Raw genomic sequence first — 19247 nt, forward strand, 5'->3', positions numbered from 1 at the left:
CACGAGTGGGCCTTCGGCTCCGAAAGCCCATATCGATGATGTTTCGTTGAATGGTTCGCACGCTGACACTTGTCGATGGCCCAGCATTGAAATCTGCAGCAATTTGCGGAAGGGTTGCACGTCTGTCACGTTTAATGATTCTCGTCAGTCTCGTTCTTGCATGATCTTTTTCCGGCCGCAGCGATGTCGTAGATTTAATTTTTTACCGGATTCCCGATATTCACGGTACACTCATGAAATGGTCGTATGTGAAAATCCAAATTTCATGGCTACCTCGGGGATTCCCATCTCTCGTGCGCCGACTATAACACCACTTTCAAACTCACTTAAATCTCAATAACCTGCCATTGCAGCAGCAGTAACCGATCTAACAACTACGCCAGACACTTGTTGCGTTATATAGGTGTTGCCGACCGCAGTGCCGTACTCTGATTGGTTCCATATCTCTTTATTTGTATACGCATGCCTGTACCAGTTTTTTTTTGGCTCTTCAGTTTATATGGTCTAACTGTTTAGTGTTCTGACAACCTTTCAACCCTTAATCCTATAATCAGCCTCCATAAGAGAATCCTCACAAATAATTTTACTACACCATCAATACAACTTCATCAACATCTTGGAATACTTACATTACGTCAATTATATTTCTATAAATCCATTCTTCTCCTATTCAAAGGTCAATTCTTGTCTTCAAATAGGCTAAATAATATGTATTCACTTCCGTTACCTCATAAAACACTGTTGAAGAAACATTTTATTTACCTTATCTCAAAATTCTACAATACATTACCACCAGAAATCACTCGCAATACTAATTTATCATCCTTTAAAAAAATGTGTCAAGCAATACATGTTCTCACTTGATGGTATAGAAAATTTGTTTTATATAATGTTGCTTATGTAATTCTTAAATAACGTAACAGTTCAATTTAATTACATGCTGCATCTAGTCGTTTTTTGCTTTTATTCCAAAATCCAGAATATATATATATATATTTTTAGATGCAGCATGTAGAACTGTTTTTAAATGTCACTCCTCTGTTGCCATGAATTTGTATTATAATTTGAATTTTTTAGTTGAATATTCTGTTTTCCATACTAATTTTTACTAGCATTTACCAGAATGGGTCATTCTTTCATTGACTCCATGGTAAATTTTTTCTCATGGTAAATTAAATTTGATTTGATTTGAAAATGGAAATTTATAATTAATGAAAAAAATAATAATAATTCGGATTAATGGAAATTGAGAATCAAGGAACATTTTTCTGAATAAATGAAAATTGAGAATCAATGAGAATTGATTTTAATAACGCACAGAATTAATGAAAGAAATGATTCCAAACATTTTGAGAAATGCTGCCATAGCACAAGGACCCTACAAAAAGAAAGAAGCTGATAGGGCTCTAGCCTTGGGCCGAGGGAACGACCTTATTATTTTTTAATTGATGTGCGTGGATGGAGCGGTAGTGAGGGGCGTGGGGGGGGTGGCTCGGCATATGCGGCATCCTTGCGACCGAAATTAGAATTTCAAATATCTCAGAGCACTCCGGGCATTTTCTTCAAAGGGGCATGGGTACGTCACTTACCCCTTGGGATTCACTAATTATCTTTTCTCAAATGCATTTCTACCCCTTCTAAACTAACATCATTCTACTCACAAATGAGTAGAATGCGATACTCATGCGCTACACTACACTAGTACCCATAGACTTACGTAGCCATAATTTCTATGGGTAATGAGTAGAATGCATACCAGTTGAAATGCGTAGAAAGTTTTTTTTTTTAACTTCTAGACGTGCTTACTAGACTTATGTACCCATAGAAATTCTCATGATGCATACATGCCCCCTCTAGAAATACTTGCGTACTTCTACAAATGAGTAGAGAGCTGTTATAGCTCTAGACATGCTCAAAAATTTGCATCCCGCCCTTAAAATGCTAGAAAGCTTTTACACTTCGAGGCGCGCCTACTACGCTTACGCACCTATAAGAAAGCATAGTATGCGTACATATCCCCCCTTAAAATGCATAGTATGCGTACATATCCCCCCTTAAAATGCATAGAAGACGCGTCTCTCTAGAAGTGTGTGTTGGGTACACTTGGTGCACTTGGGATATTCCTAGAGATCGCGTAGGAAGCTTCGTGACCACTTGTATATTACAAATGTACCTTTTTTTTAAAACTTTGTCTGCTCGTCTAAACTCGTTTGTCTGCTATTACCGATTATTTTTCACGCATTCTCTAAATCAAGGGCTCTTAACCAGGGGTGCACAGACCTTTTGGGTGTTGGGAGAGATTCCGAGGTTCCGTGAGTTTGGATGGGAAAACAGTTAACACACTGGTTTTGCATTATTACACAGCAAGCAGGGCCGTAACTAGGCAGGTGCAACAGGTGCATCCGCACAGGGCCCCCTTGGAAGGGGGGGGGTGCAGAATGGGCCCAAAAATTTCCTAAATTCAAGTTCTTGCACAGGAATGACTAGCTACGGCCCTGACGGCAAGGATTCTCAACTTTTAGGAGAGGGCGGGCCACTTCATTGGTTTGAAAACGTGCCGCTGGCCCCTTTTGTGATCTGTATGTTCACGGGTGTAACTTGAAAGATCTGCAAATATGTCACGGGTTACTTTGGTGATAGAGGGAACGTGCCGCTGGCCGCTTAAGTGTTCTGGAACTGAGCAGTGGGTCGCTCAAGTGATTTGAAAATAGGCCGTGGATCATTTCAGTGATTTGCAAATTTGTCGCGAGTAACTCAAGTGATGTGGAACTACACCGCGAGCAGCCTAAGTGCTCTGTAACCGTGCCATGGGCCACTTCAGTGCTTTTTATTTTCAAACCGAACTCAACTCAGGTCTATCGCCATTGTCAATTTACTACGAAGTGAGTTGTGCCAGAAGTGTAAGTGTGCGTACCTAACAGTCTGAGTGCGTATCTGGTATTGTATATGATTTTTTTTACTCAAGAGTGAACTGTAAATATGCCGCGGGGTCACTTGAGCAATCTGGGAATGTGCCGCTGATTTTCACAAAATTAGTTTTGAGGTCGTGGACCACATCAGATGACTCCGAGGACTACATTTGACCAGCGGGAATTGAGCACGTATGTTCTTAAGGATATAAATTACTCATGCTGTGGTAATTTAATTCTACGCTGAAACTTTTTTTTTGTATTTATTTCCTTTCGGGTCCCATAATTAGGAAAACTTTGTCCTTGTATTAATACGACGAAGCAAACAAGTTGCTTGGCTTAGCTATAGTTCCTTTCGTGCGCAAGTTATTTCGGTTCAAAAGGGGGATTTTCCCAAGCATTTAAATACATTACTCAGATATCAATTAAATAAACGGGACATCGCAGAATTAACATTTCAAATTAGTCGAAGGGACCGTTCTTTCCTCAATCTAATATAGACCCATAAAAAAATTGAATCACTCATTTTTCCCTATTCATATACCCGAATAACCCTCACGAAAATAGCGGTTATACCGTAGGTATCGGACCGTGAAAACACTATGTAACCACGCTGGTCAGTTAAAAAAACAAATCATATACATCCGAATTAAAAAAAAACAAATTAATTGCTATCAAAAACACACACTTTTTTCTTAACGCGTTTCAAGCACGAACCGCTCTGTCGCCTCTTCTTGTCTTATTTAGGAAATAAATTTCTCGTCGTGCAAGAGGGAAAAAAATCACAGATTTAGGGAAAAATATATTTACGATCGAGGACAAAAACAAGAAGAAAAAAAAATCCTACGATCTTTTTTTCCCACCTTCCCGCGAAACGATCAGGTAGAAAGAAGATCGACGCGAACGATCGTCAGAACGCAAACCGAGCTCGATCAGTGGATAACGTACGCTTTTTTTTCCTCAGTGACGCGTTGCGCGCTCTTCCCCCAGCGCAGTGACGACGACGAGAGACGACGACTACACAAACCTACCTACCTACCTGCGTATTTTTTCCCGACGCGATCGACCTTACGCACGTACCTCGGACAACCGGATGGGACAGTGTGACGAATGGATGTGGTGAGTGGTATATATCGATTAATTAATTTATTTATTTACCTGTCGATCTGATTGATCGTAAGAGCGGCGTAAGAAATGATCGGTTCCGTCGAGTGTTTTTTCGGTGAATGCAACGCATCTGGTGTAGATTTTTTTATGGAATTTTCGGATGTGGCGTGGGATTGACCCATGCTTTTCTGGGGGGTAATGTTATTTAATCATAGCCCCCTCCCCCCTTCCCACAACCTACTGTGGGGTCCTTAGGCTAAGATCCTTTGCACGGTTTTTCAGCCCCACCATTGGGGGTGGGTCATGTATTAGACATGTAGGGTGTCCTATACCGTTTTAGGATGAGAAATATTTCCAGTAGGTTTTAACGTTTAACGGTCTTAAAATTACCATTGATATCGTATGCGTACAATGAAATCGTTTTTCTGAGACATGATTTTCAATGTTGATCATATCGGTCACAATCTATAAATTCGAGTCAAATTTTCCCCTACATCGATAAAGAGCTCGATGGATTATGTACAGGGTGTCTACATACAATTTAGCAGTTTCACAATTTCATTGAACGCATGTTATTATGTAATACATGTGTCCCAAAAGTTTTTGCAATTACAAAGAAATTTCAGTTTTTTTGGTCCACAGCAGACTGTGAGTATTCTCTACAGCAGTGGTTTCTCAAGGTGGGAGTGGGAAGGTTCCGTAAGGGTTACTATATAAGGGGTTCTTCTTCCCCATTGTAATTTCACTCTGCTTCAATTTGTGTTGCAAGTTAACGCATATTCGATTAAATATTGAAGAAATATATATTTTTTTTTCTCACGAAATTGTGATTTTTGATTTTTCATGGCATTTTATTCCAGTTACTTCAAGTGATAATGATGTAATGATACAGGGTGTCCCATAAATTCGTAACTAGTTTAGAAAATCGTAAAAATTGAAGGAATTGGAAAATTTGAAAGCGTTTTTTGTGAAAAGGGTATTTTCACGAACGGGGGGATTGTTTTTGGTACAGAAAAACAAAAATTGGTTAAAATTTCTGTCGGTAAAGGGTGCTGTACGAAAGTGTGGCTGAGTGATAGGACATGTGAATCTTGCTTCAATCTCTTCTGTGTCCAAAACGTTCGTAAAGTTTCCGCCGACAATTTGTGGCTGTGGTAAAACTACTTCAACAGTGATATCCATCATTACGGTGAAAATCTTATGCAAGCGCCAGTAACAGGAAAATTCAGAAATGCACCGTGTTAGTTATGCATCATGCGTTTTACGACTCTGATTTGCACATTTCCAGTGATTTGCTTTCTATTAGTGCCCTCTATCGACAAAAATGTGAACTGATTTGTTTTCTGTACCAAAAAGTGTCCCCCCCTTCGTGAGAATACTTTTTTCGCTGAACGCATTCAAATTTATATATACAGTAGAATCCCGTTTTAACGAATACCGTTATAGCGAAAATCTCGTTTTAACGAAAAGTTTTCTAATCCTCCAGATAGGTTTACATAGGAACAATGCAAAAATCTGGAATTCCTTTATAACGAAATTTCGGTATAACGAAGTGTCGGTCTCTTGGAGTTCGTTATAACGGGATTCGACTGTATCTGAATATATGTACTTCGTGCTCATCAATACAGATCCACGCCATGTCTTGATGAAAATTTCTCTTTCTCATATTATCTAAAGTTTTTCTCTCTCTCTCCCAATTCCTGCAATTTTCATGATTTTCTAAGCTATTTACGAATTTATGGGACACCCTGTATATTTTTGAACATTAAATTAATTGAAAGATCAATAGATTTTTTAGTAAGTGAAGTAAAAAAAAAATGCTTGTACCCTTCCCATGTGCTCTCCCCTTCGTGAGAATAATTTTTCGCAAACCCCAGTCGAATATACCAATGCCTTCAATTTTTATGAATTTTTAAACTTCAGTATAACCCCCTCTTAACGGTCACCCTCTCAGATGCGGTCACCCCTGTTTTACGGCCAAATAAAAATTCCCCTTCAAAAAGTTAATTTGAATAATGTATTTCGAACCCCTATTTAACAGCCACCCTCAAATACGGTCATGGACACCATTTCCGTCATTCGTTCCATTGGACCATAGTTTCCCTCAACCTTTTTTGTCCCATCGCCCCCTTCTTCAGAAATTTTTTTCTTCCATCGCCCCCCAGGGGGCGTTAACGCCCACATTGGGAATCACTGCATTGGACTAAAACCCCTTTAAGGACACCAATAATTGAAATTTTGGTTCGAATTATGGTCACTAGGTGACAGCAACATATTTAATATATATATTTGATCACCTTTTTTCATACTGTATTTAGCTACTTTTGAATGAAATTTCGGCTTGAAGTTTGTCAATGTTTGGTGAAACTCTGGTGTCAGTTGAGATTGTGAAATCACGTGTTGCTGGTGTTCTGCTCGTATACCATACAATCTCCTCGCAATAGCCACTCCAATAATCGTCACTATCTGCGTAAAATTGGAGTTCATTCTCTCGCGAATCAATTCAATGCAACGATTAAATAGATTTTCCTGTAAACAGAAGAACGGAAAGCCATTAGACTTAGTCACGCAGCTTAAAATATATTTTAAAAAGTACGTAGATGGTACTCTACAAAGTACTCTACAAAATCCCCGAAACATAGATTCATCAGTTTTTCCCAAAAAGATGTAAATTCAGTATAAAAAAAGTTGTATATTATTTCTTTTGTAATTTTAATTGCTTATCTATATCTGGGATTACACTTTAAAAGTTTGATAAAAGATCTTTTACAAAACTTGAAAACACAACCAGCAAGCCGATTGATTACATTCACTCGAATGTAACCGATACGCGTATTTGTTCCATTTTTAAAATTTTATAAAGGTACTTTTATAAAACATTTATAGTGCAATCCCAGCCTAAGGAATATTTATGTATTTTCATCACTTTAAAATCATCTCGTATTATCAGAATTTCATTCATATTCAAATAAAGAACCATTTCAGTTATTTTTAATACTGTATGATACAACCCCACTCCTCTTATACGGCCACCTCTCTTCTTACGGACAATTTTTTTCGTCCAACGCGTGTCCGCAAAAAAGAGGAGAATTTCACTGTATTCACGAGTTTATGGGACACGTTGTATAATGACCAACGCAATTTAAAACGAACAGAGAATTTCAGCATGTACCACACCGGTAAGATTTCCGAAAGCACCACCAGAATACTGTATAAATTATAAATGCAAAATTTAATGCGTCTTGGGGATGCTCTGACGGAGACGCATTATTGCTAAGGAATGCCCACCGTCACGTGCAAGCAAATTATTACTCACTATTATATTGATGTTCAAGGCTTGTTACGCGGAAGCTCAAGCATGTTATGTCACACGCGTATTGTGGTACGTACATTTATATGAATACGGGACATGGTCCGTGCTTGGCGTTGCATGGCACACGTACATGACCTCCACGCTCTTTCTTTTTTTTATCCAACTTAACTGTTCTTGCCTTGTTTTGTTTTTGTTTGACTCTTTTTCCGCCAACACGCGCTTGCGGTCACTTTCAGTGCGACATTTTGCGTTGCTCATGCGTTTCTAAGGATTTTGCATGGTCTGCTTGTTTTGCGGTTTTATTATCATTATTATTTTGTTTTTGAAAGTACCATAAAGACATTCGCGTGCTTTCACTCCCTAGATACTGTATATCAGGGTGCACAGCCCGCCAAGAGGTTCCCATCAGGCCCACGGAAGGTGATTCGGAAGGAAGTTATCAATAAACGAAGCACGATAAATGCTTAGTCTGACCATATTTCATTCATAAAAATACGGAAAATCGGCTTTCATACGGGATATCGCCAAATATCGTCAAAGCTTAGTAAAGTTGCCAATTACAGCCAAAACAGTTGTAGAGGGCTAGTAAAGTTGTCAATTACTGCCAAAATATTGTCAAAGGCAAGTCAAGTTGCCAATTATAACAAAAAAACTTAAAAGTGGGTACAATTGCCACCTATCCAAAAATCTTCACTAGAATCGGAGATAGAAGTAATTTTCATAATTTACAACAATTGTATTAAAATTAATATGACTAGATATTCATCTCCCATATCTGCCATTTTCATTTCTTTTTTCGTGAAATACATTTCAGTGGACCTACTACAGCAGTGTATTTCCCACCAAGAGTTATTTATAAGCAATCTTTGGCGATTTCGCCCACAATCAGCGATGTCCGCTATTTACGATCCCAATTTCTCTTATTTTTCTCGATCAAATATCGTCGCCATAATGTAAATGAAATAACTTTTACCACAACTGATTGTATTTTTCATTAAAAATTTTTTGTCGTGATAACCGAGGTTGATGTAAAAACATCAACCTCGGTTATAACGGCAAAATTTTACGTAATACTCAAAAGACAAATAAAAATTATTGGAAAAGATAACATATAAATATTATTGTAAGAAGAACGGAAAATACTGAAAGATAATTAAAAATTTTTGAATGACAAAAAAAAGTAAAAAATTATTGGAAATAAAAATAATTGTAAAAGATGACACACTAATAACAAATATTGAAATTAAGAAAAAAATTATTAAAAGGCGAATAAAAATTATTCATAACAAATTAAGAATTATTCATAACAAATTAAGAATTATTCATAAGAAATTAAGAAAAAAATTATTAAAAGGCGAATAAAAATGATTCATAACAACTTAAGAATTATTCATAACAAATTAAGAATTATTCATAAAAATGAAAAAATATTGATAACAAATCAACAAATATTGCTAACAATTGAAATCTTTTGAAAGAAGAAAATTATCGAAAGATAAATTAAAAATAAATAAAAGATAAATTAAAAATAAATAAAAGATAAATTAAAAATAAATAAAAGATAAATTAAAAATAAATAAAAGATAAATTAAAAATAAATAAAAGATAAATTAAAAATAAATAAAAGATAAATTAAAAATAAATAAAAGATAAATTAAAAATTCATTGAACGATAACGTGTAACAATTATTGAAAGACAAGAAATGAAAACTATTGAAAGACGAATAAAATTACTGATAACAATTAAAACTTTTTGAAAGATAAAAAAAAATTGTTGAAAGAGATAAATGAAAATTATTGAACGATATCATAAAAATTATTGATGATTACAAATGACAATTATTAAAAGACTAATAAATTTTTTGAAAAATAATAGATGAAATCATTGGAAGACAACAGATGAAAGTTATTAAGAGCTAATAAATAAAAACATTTAAGATATAGAAAATTTTGAAATAAATAAAAATTTTCAAAGTAAATAATTTTTTTTAAATAAATAAAAATTATTAAAGATAATAAATAGAAATTATCGAAAAACAATAACAAGTTATTGCCCCACTTTTCCCCAATACAACAAGCAACACCTGCGCAAATTGACACGCGTCACATGTTCAAGGTTGTTGCATAAAAATCAAGGATGTGAAAGGGCTTCTCCATCATCTTTAAGACATTCCGCCATCTTGAAACGACGCCTACGACGACCGCAACAATAATGACAATGATAGAATGATGTCGACATGACGCCCCTTATCAAACGCATGCCATCACTCTTACTGTTATTTAATTCAACTTGCTCATGTCTTCTTTATTATCATGCACGAATGGGAAGAATCGCATTGTTGTTGTTGGTGGCCATGTTGCGCGCGCTTTTTCTTCACCTCCTTTGATTAAAGATGACCCTGAAGGTTCTTATTCATGTTGAAGAGAAACGCGTGGTTTATTTTTTGAATGGAAAGTAATTGCATTTCATGTTTTTCATGCGGTTTATTTCATTTTTATGCGAGCTCTTGTGGATTTCTCATATTCACGAGATTATCTCTATCTCGCTAACATTCAATACAAAACTGTATTCATTCATCAGATTTCTTTGGAATATGCAATGAACGTGGTTTTTTTTAGTGTTTCGGATTTACATATCGTTCCGGAAAATCTTAATATAGTTTCTGAGAATTATTTTTGCTCATATATCTAACAATTCACCCGTTCTCGCCTTTGAATTGGCGAAACACATCGCTAATAAGCCAAACAAGTCGCCAATAAGCTGGAATAAAACTTGTCCGGGGGCCCAAACCGGTGTGCAGAGTTCTAACTGAGAAACGCCTGGGGAGAGTAAAGGGAGTGCAGTTACCATCCTTTGCTGGTTCTGAAGCGGGATGCAGAGGCACTTCTGTTTCGCTGGGGGATTTACATAATTTGAATGACCTATCCAATATGTCCATGTGGACTTGAGATACAATTTGTGCGTCATGCATTTTGCTTATTTCAACGGTTTGGTCAATTAGAGAGATGAGTATGCAACTAATCATTCAAGTGGTTTTACAGAACTGACCTTTTGCGGATTTCTTCCACTTTTTTTTTTGTCTTTTCTGCATTTATGTCTTCTTTGTCAATCTTTTAGTTTCTGCCTTGCTTCACTTTTGGAAATTTATGCCACTTTTATGTCATTATTCACAAGGCCGTAGCGGGGAGGGGGGACTCGGGGGTCTGGTCCCCCCAGCTGAGAAAATGATCGGAAAAAGGGAGAAAAATGGCTAAATCTATTGTTCTATCACTTTGGTCCCCCCCGAAATGAAAGTGGCCCCTCCCCCCCGAACGAAATTTCTGGCTACGGGCCTGATTATCCATCTTAATTTGTGCTTCTTACCCTTTTCTGAATTACTGCCATTTTGTTTGTCTTCTCTGAATTTCTGCAAAATGGCAAAGGAGGCAGGCTTTTTTTTGGTCATTATTAAATTTCTGTCACTGTTTGTCAATTTTATTTTGTATATTTTTACATTTTTACCACTTTCCTCAATTTCTGTCTCCTTTTCCAATTTATTCATTTCTGGCTTCGTGCGTTTTACTAAATTTCCGCCTTTTACTCTTTTCTGAATTTCTGTCACTTACTTCAGTCGATCCCGCTTATAACAGTTTCCAAAAAACGAGTCATAAATTAACGTTGTAAGCGGGAAAGTGCTTTAAACGGGAAACCTCAACGAGTATTTAGTAATAGTTAGGACCACGAAAATGAATCGTGCTAAGCGGGAAAAAGGCTCTAAGTGGGAGCGTTATAAGCGAGATCGACTGTACATCTTTTTCTGAATTTCTGCCTTTTTTATATATTTTTCAGAATTTCTGATTACCTTTCCTGAATTTATTCTTTTTCCCTTTTCCAAAATCTCTATCTCCCTTGTCAATTTCTAAAATCCTGTCATTCCTAAATTCCTGCCTCGCTTTTCATTTCTTAATTTCTGCCTCCTTAGCCCATTTTGAGTTTCTGCCATTTACCAATTTTCTGAGAATTTCTGTCACTCCGGGCACTTTTCAAAAAATAATTTCTGCCATTACCTTGCACTTTTCTGAATCGTCACCTTATTTGTGATTGTTTCTGAATCGTCACCTTATTTGTGATTGTTTCTGAATCTTCACCTTTTTGATCATTTCTAAATCTTCACCTCTCTTACTTATTATTTCTGAATCGTCACCTCTCTTACTTATTTCTGAATTTCTGTCATGAGATCAAGCACCTTTCACTTTACGGAACGAAAATTTAAATGGCAGTGGTCTTTTAAAAGGTCAAAAACCACTGATCTTAGAACAACAAGGTGAAAATGCTTGCCACATAAATCGTTTTACGATGTACCAACAGGGATCAGTCTACGAGCCATCGCCTATAGATAATATCAACCCTTACTCCTGTGGCAAGGGTTGAACCGTCTCGATGGACTGCGATGATACACCGGTATAACGTCAATCATCTCATCTGGGCTAGACATTTCTCTCTTCTCATTAACATAATTATGGGTTCACTGAATGCCGAGGAATCTAGAACCATATTCGAAATTCTCCATCGCCATCAAAATATCTTTTTATTCGATTGATGAATTAGATGTCTCGCATCGTTATGAAATGATGTTGTTATGATGCTACAATGTCTATTAATATGTAGAGACGCATTTCCCGACTAACATTTACAATCTTAGAGAGCGATATATGTAACTTCCTATTTCGTCAACAGTGTATTACCAAATGGTCAGAGACTCCATCTCTGAGATAGTCGGAAACCTAGACATGCAGAAAAGTTTCCCAGGGTGGAGAGCAGCAAATAAGAAAAGGGAAAGGGGAAGATCAAGAAGGGGGGGGGACAAATTACATGATGACTGAGAGAGGAGGGGCATGAAATTCAAAATGAGATCAGAGCAGAAATTCAAAACAGAAATTAGTGAAAACATTAACGAATGATAGGCAGAAGTCTACAAGCGCGAGGAAGGGGACAGAAATTCCGAAAAAGTTTGACATGGGCAGAAATTCTGATAAAACACCGGGTGGTCAGAGATTCAGACAAAAAAGTAGGAATGGACAGAAATTCGAAAAAGAAAAGAGGGGTGGACAGAACCTAAAAAAGAGATGGGGCGACCAGAAATTGAAGAAATGAGAAAGAAAAAAATGAAGAAATGTAGAAAGAAGTTCATAAAAATGAAAAAAGGGTAGAAATGGAGCAAAAAAGAAATTCAAGAAAAGGGCAAAATGGGCAGGAATTCGGGAAAAAAGCCGGTCAAGGCAGAAATTAAGAAATCATAAAGGGCGGAAATTCAAAATGAGGTGAGGTTGCGCAGAAATTTAAGAACGAGATTGAGTTAGAAATTCAGAAAAAATCAGAAGTGAACAGTAATTGAAGAAAGGGATTTGTGTATGAAAATTCAGGAAAAGAAAAAGTTTGGTGCAGAGAAATTCAGAAGAAACTCGGGCAGTGCCGTCTTAACGCATGGGCTCACCCGGGCACTGCCCGGGGGCCTCAAGAAGAAAGGAGCCCCACAAAAACTCAATCTGGTAAAAATGTTCTAGAATTTACCAGGTAGGGCCTCAGAAAAACCACATGGCCCAAGGGCCGATGATGCTCTTAAGACGACCCTGAACTCGGGCAGCAGAAAGCAAAGGGAAAGAAATTCAAGGAAGACAAACAAAAAGGGGAGGAGTATTAAAAAATTCGGGAAACGGTAAGGGAAATCTAGAAAATTCATTCACTTAAATGACATCAACGTATAAACACGTTGTTTTTGACCAATCCCAAAAACCACAGACATTCCGCATGAAATCCACCTCAACAGACTACTGGAAAGATGACAGACTAACAAAAACCCCAAAACCAATCAGGGCCGTCTTAAGAGAATCATGGGCCCCGACAGACCAGTCACGACCCAGGCTCTGTCCCTCCCGGGAGACACAAATACATAATCATGGGCCCCGGGCCAAGTGGTTTTTCTGAGGCACTACCTGGTAAATTATAGAAAATTTCAGCCGGATGTCATTTTTGTGAGGCCCCCCTCTTCTCTTGAGGCCCCCGGGCCGTGTCCGGTTGGGCCCATGCGTTAAGACGGCACTGAAACTAATCCTTCCTTGCCCCCCCCCCCACCATTCCAAACAAAAACACAGCCGGGACAGCAGTAGTGCTACAACTGCCCCCCCCCCTCCCCGGTCGTCTTTGGAACCACACACGATATCAAACTACCTCCATTAATGTACTCCACGGCGAACGTACCGCATACTAAATGAATCAGACACAGCATAATGAGACTTTCAAAGAAATAAAACCAGTGTAAAAGACATACCAGATACACACACACAGAGAGCGTATCATTACCATACGGAATTTACGTCATCATCACTCAGATACAGGTTAAGAAATGGCAACTATGAAAAACATGTTTTTAATTCCTCTAAGAAAATATACAAGATAAGCCATACCAGAGTGTCTGATAATATCGTAAACGTTTTCAAAGATATTTGCTAACAAAAAATAAGTAGGCTTAAAGTCTCTCTTGGTGGACTACCAAGAAAAGGTGTAGGACAAAAACAAAGAAGAAAATAGTAGGAATATTTTTCTTCAAATAGAGAAAGATAGAGAAGGACGTTGTCATCTCTCAAATGAATCCTACGGGGCAGTTTCTTTTTTGTTGTTGTTGTATGTTAATAGAAGTTATTCAGACCACGTTTGCCTTCTGGGCGTGAACGAATATGGCGATTTGGGTCAGAGACGAAAGTGTTGGCGATGTTAAGAAATAGTAAAAAAAAAAAAAATGGGGAAAAGAAAATGGCCAGTGGGAGGTTGTAGTAGACGAGATGACGCCGAGAATGGATTACGCAACGCCACATATCTATCTGTTTGGCAATTGGCGAAAAATAGGCATTTCTTTTTCGAAAGTTTGGGTCGTCCGTGGGTTAACTTGTTCACCTACAACTCCAAAAAAAAAAAAAAAAACAAATTTCTTTAGCCTACGGGCTATTGCTAAACCACCATTCCTCTTCCCTCGTGTAGTTTTCGGTCGTCGAAATGTTTTAAAAGCGTCTGTGTGTGTTCGTTTGGCCCGGAGCTGTATTGGAAAAAAAATAATAATAAAACTTACATTGATACGAGTACGGGGAAAGAGTCCCCCGTGATTGGTAGCGAAGGAAAGCGATGTGCCCACTTCTGGTGTGATTCTCGGAGAAGTTTGTGGTGACGGGTTGTCTGGAAGTCTCAGTTGCGTTGAAGATTATGGGACTTATATAATGAGATTTGGTGCTGCTGTAAACCTTACATTGATACGAGTGGTGAAAGAGATTTACCGGCACCGTGATTGGTCGCGAGGGGCCGCAATACGTACTTCCACTTCCGGGGAGATTTCGTTAAGTTTAGGGCGATAGGCGGTCTGGATTTGTCAAGTGCATTGGAGACGTCGACAGAAACCATGCAAGATCGTGTTGCCCAAAAGTATTTATGTTGTCAAAGTTATGCTTGTTTCGTGCTGCTGCCATTTATTTCCCAAATTTTGAGGTGAAAACGGGATGCCTGAATTTACATGTTCTTTTAACTATCATATTGAAGCTCTGCCTGCTCATGAGAGACCGGCTCGCATTCACGTCTCGAAGTATAATCTGGTAAACGGGGTACTCTCGCAAACCTTACATTGGTACGAGTAGGGGAAGAGATTTAGCGTTTCCGTGATTGCTCGCAATGCGTGACTTCCGAAGTAATTTTCCTGGCGAAGTTTGAAGACACAGAGATGGTCTGGAGGTCTCAAGCGCATTGAATTACATTTTAATCGCATTTATGATCAAACTTCACCGAGGTATGGAACGTTGAATTTTATGAATTTTAGGCTAATTCCTCATCCGAAAACGTATCATAAGAGTTATTGAAGGCTGTATACGAAAACTAAAGAAGTGACAATTAATATGATTTTCTTGAGATTTCACTGAATGGGAAAACAAAAAAATGTTTTTAGGGTGCTCCTGACGAATAATTCCAATTAGGTGCTCAAAATTATTCGTCTTCAAGATTATTTTGTGTGTGACTAAAAATTTTTCAGCAGAAAAGGTGGCAAGGGTTTCACATGTCTAAAGAATCTTTTACTGAATGTGACTAAACTAAGACTAGCGATTAAGATTTAGCTGTTGAACAACGATCAGATTGGACACCCACAGGGTGTCCCACATTGTGTGCACAGCAGATACCTTCGCAATCGCTGACTTTAGAAACATACTTTCAATTTCAGAGAGAGAGAGAGAGAGAGAGATAGCGTGTTCGTTTGCTTACGCTGTTCTTTCTTTCCCAACTTTACTCCGATTTTTTGATTTAAATATCTCGGGAAACATTGCACTTAAGAACGTGAAAAGCCTTTTGTCGGCCTCAGAAGAGACGGCAACACAACTTTGCTATTGGGTTTTTGAGCACACGGGAACCGTATAAAAGGTTAATTAACTTATTTTTTGTGTTTAAACGAACCCTCAGAACAAATTTTAAGATTTTCGGTTACCGCATATCATTTGGAAACTTTTTGCAATTTACAGCATGTTTCTAAAGTCAACTGTTGCGGAAATATCTGCTGTGCAAACCATTTGGGACAGCCTGTATCGTAATTAGGTCGCAAATAGGCAACATTTAGGGGAAAATTTCACGTGAATTGGCTTCCCTGTTTCTAGGAAATCTGACCATCGGAAGTGTAAGTGTCACCGCCTAAGCTCGAAAGCCGTTAATGCGCACATTACCTAGCTAATCTGCAGAATAACAGATTTCTGCACTTTAGCGGTAACATAAGCATTTGGAAACGCAACCAAACTCGAGACGCTAAAAAAAAATATATGTGACAGTTTATTTTTTCGCCTCCAGGGCCCGACTTTGACTTGATGGAGCAACTATTAGTGCTCCTCCCACGACGAGGATTGAAGACTGTTGCAAGTTAGTTTGAGCCATTAAAATTGCAGGCACCCTTAGGCGAATGGCCCAGTTATTTTCTCACGGAAATCAGGCTTGCCTTCGGATGTCGTACAACTGTGGGGAGTGTCGTTGTGTGCAAAATAGGGAGACACTGAAGATGATTCCTAATTCTTGGCTCCCTAATTCTGTAGTTGTAATGATAGACTTGTTTACTCCATGGTCTCAGCAGTAGTTCATTGAAGACCATTTCCCTATGCAAGCACCTTTAGGGAGTCTTAACTGGGCGAAATAGCCCCCCCCCCCCGAAATGAAGAGATGACCGTCTGGACGCATCGAATCGAATGCATAAAGGACCCACCCTTACAGCAGTGAGACCTGGTATAATTTTCGAGAGTAAATACGAAAAACGAGTAATTACCTTGGGGCCTCTGATGCAGTTAAGAAGGCCCTGGCTGAGTGCATAATTAGTGTAAATCGTAGGTGCAGACTCGAATTGGCCAATTGACCCATTCGATTGCTTTAGATCAGTGTCTTCCAAACTTATACTTGCCTCATCACCGCCAACTCACAGAATAATCTTTTCTCATCGCAACCCTTAGCCAACCCATAGGATTCCACGTTGCATCTGCAGCTTCTACCACGCTTCAGTCCGTCCATCCCATCAGCACCCGAATAGGTGATATTACCCATTCTGGGCAACACGGCTTCAAATGACGGGAGCGCATTTTGTGTGGAAAGTTTTTGAGCATGAATTTCGTCCGCAAAATTTGGATTATTACGTTTTCAAATGTAATTTTTAGATCAATGTTTTTATGGAACAGCACCGTCTATCTGCGAAAATTTTAACCACATTTATTATTGTTGTTGCCAGATAAAATCTAAATTTGTAAATTTCGGTAAAAACCGCATGTTCGTTAGTACGATTCTTCTTTCTCGTCTCACGAAAATCCGACCCCGATTTGCATATTTCCAGTGATTTGCAACCTTCGAGCAGCGTCCTCTATCGACGAAAATTTGAATTAAAATAATTTTTTTTGGTACCAAAACAAATTCCCCTTCGTGAAGATTATAAATCATTTGCGAATTTATGGGACACCCTGTATTTTTCAGGACATTTCCTATACGCAGCTGTGGTTTATCACCGCTATTAATTGGATAACGACTATTAATAATAGTGATTAAAAAATTTATTTTCAATAAATATACAAATGATCAATATATGCGATCATCATTTTTCTGATATTTCTAACCGTAGGGAAAAGCTCCGCAATATTCTTACATAATGATGTCAATTTCTTTTCCCCTTATCGGTAATAGTAATTGATAATAAGGCAGAAATAAATATTGACATTACAATAATGACGGGTTTGTGATCGGTTTATAGTTAACTTTGTTTCGTGATTTGAACATTCACGAATGCGTGACATAATGGACATGTTGATGATGATGATATTAGGCCCCGGTGGAGTTTAGGTCTCGGTCTGTTGGATGCCCAATTATTACAATGTAACTGTAAAAAAGGTTATTAGTTACGCAAGCTTATACCGCAGCCTATGTACGTACGATGTTCACGTAGTAGTAATATTTCACGCCCATTATTTGGATAATTCATGTCTCATAATTCACGTAATAAGGAAAAGTGTATTTCGTACTGAAAACAGAGCGGAAATGTTCTCGAAAAATATTGTGAAGAAAGAAAAAACCCCCGCTTGTGAATATTTTTATTATTGATTGAATTCCATGGACATTGTGTTAGAAATGACCCGAATAATCAAAAGCGTAATCAATCATGTCGATAAGTATATATATGGGTGAAGTCATTATCCGGTCGGTATTGTTCATACCTGTATGATCAGCGTTTCAATTATCTGATCCTTATCGATTATTAATAAATGACTATCTCGGTGATCTCATCCAACTCGGTATGTCCCGTGATGACCATTGGCTAAAAAAAAACAAACTCAGGGGCACCCGAAAAATTCCGCGGTGCACAGTTTGAGGATCACTTTTGTTTTATAAGGGTGGAAAATTTTGTTAGTGTTTTACTTTTTCGAGCTTCAAGGACTCCTTTTTATGCTGGACGTTTTGATACAGTTGAATCCCGTTTTAACGAATACCGATATAGCAAAAATCTCGTTTTAACGCATACCGATATAGCGAAAATCTCGTTTTAACGAACACGTTTCTAATCCCCCAGATAAGTTTACATAGGAACAACGCAAATAAACTGGAATTCCTTTATAACGAAATTTCATTACAACGAAGTGATTTCTCCGGTCTCTTGGAGTTCGTTATAACGGGATTCGACTGTAGTATAAAGTGATATGCTGTTTATATTATGTATGTTTTCTTTCCGGTTTTCGGGACCTCTTTATGTAAATGGAGTCGGCCCAGACGCGGTGCATCGTTTCAGGGAGTCCCTTTTTGTACTGGGCGTCCCTTAAATTCGCGAATAGTTAATTGAAAAATTCATCACAATTGAAGTAATTGGTTTCTTTTTTTCGAATGCGGTTCACGAAAGATTTACTCTCACGAAGGGGGATTTCTTCCGGTATTGGGGGGGGGAAAGTTCAAATTTTTGTCGATAGAGGGCACTGCACGAAAGCAAATCGTATAATTCCGTGTAACACAACTTACTCAATCTCTTCTGCGTCCGAAACGCTCCTAAAGCTTCAGTCGGCGATTCGTGGCTGAGGTGAAACAATCTTCACCAATAGTGCTTTCTTTAACCACCAATGTCAACATCACAATGAAAACCTTATGTAAGTGCCAGTAACCGGAGAATTCATAAATGAGCTATTGATCGTTCACCCTTCATTTTATAGAAATCTGATTGCATATTTCCAGTGATTTGCTTTCGTGCAGCCCCCTATCGACAAAAATTGGAAGTAAATTTGTTTTCCTGTGCCACAAAAAACAAAACTTCTCTCTTTTCGAGAATTTTTTCCCCATCAAAACTGCATTCAAATATACCAATTCCTTCGATTTCTATGTATGTACTCCTGACCTCCTCATTTTCTGG

At 38.0% G+C, this 19247-nt stretch overlaps 1 protein-coding gene across 1 annotated transcript in view; it reads left to right on the forward strand.

The window, feature by feature from the left end:
* The first annotated feature begins 3803 nt into the window (after window positions 1–3803).
* LOC149068853 (uncharacterized) overlaps window positions 3804–19247 on the forward strand; it is a 67057-nt gene continuing 51613 nt past the window's right edge. Inside the window, exon 1 of the mRNA XM_089250719.1 lies at window positions 3804–4028. The gene's annotated coding sequence lies outside the window, so the exon portion shown is untranslated. The remainder of the gene's footprint in view (window positions 4029–19247) is intronic.

This window comes from Pholcus phalangioides, unplaced genomic scaffold, assembly GCF_987345545.1.
Source record: "Pholcus phalangioides strain wild (caught in Gottingen) unplaced genomic scaffold, Ppha-v1.0 ptg000024l_1, whole genome shotgun sequence".
In the NCBI taxonomy this organism is placed as follows: Eukaryota; Metazoa; Arthropoda; class Arachnida; order Araneae; family Pholcidae; genus Pholcus; species Pholcus phalangioides.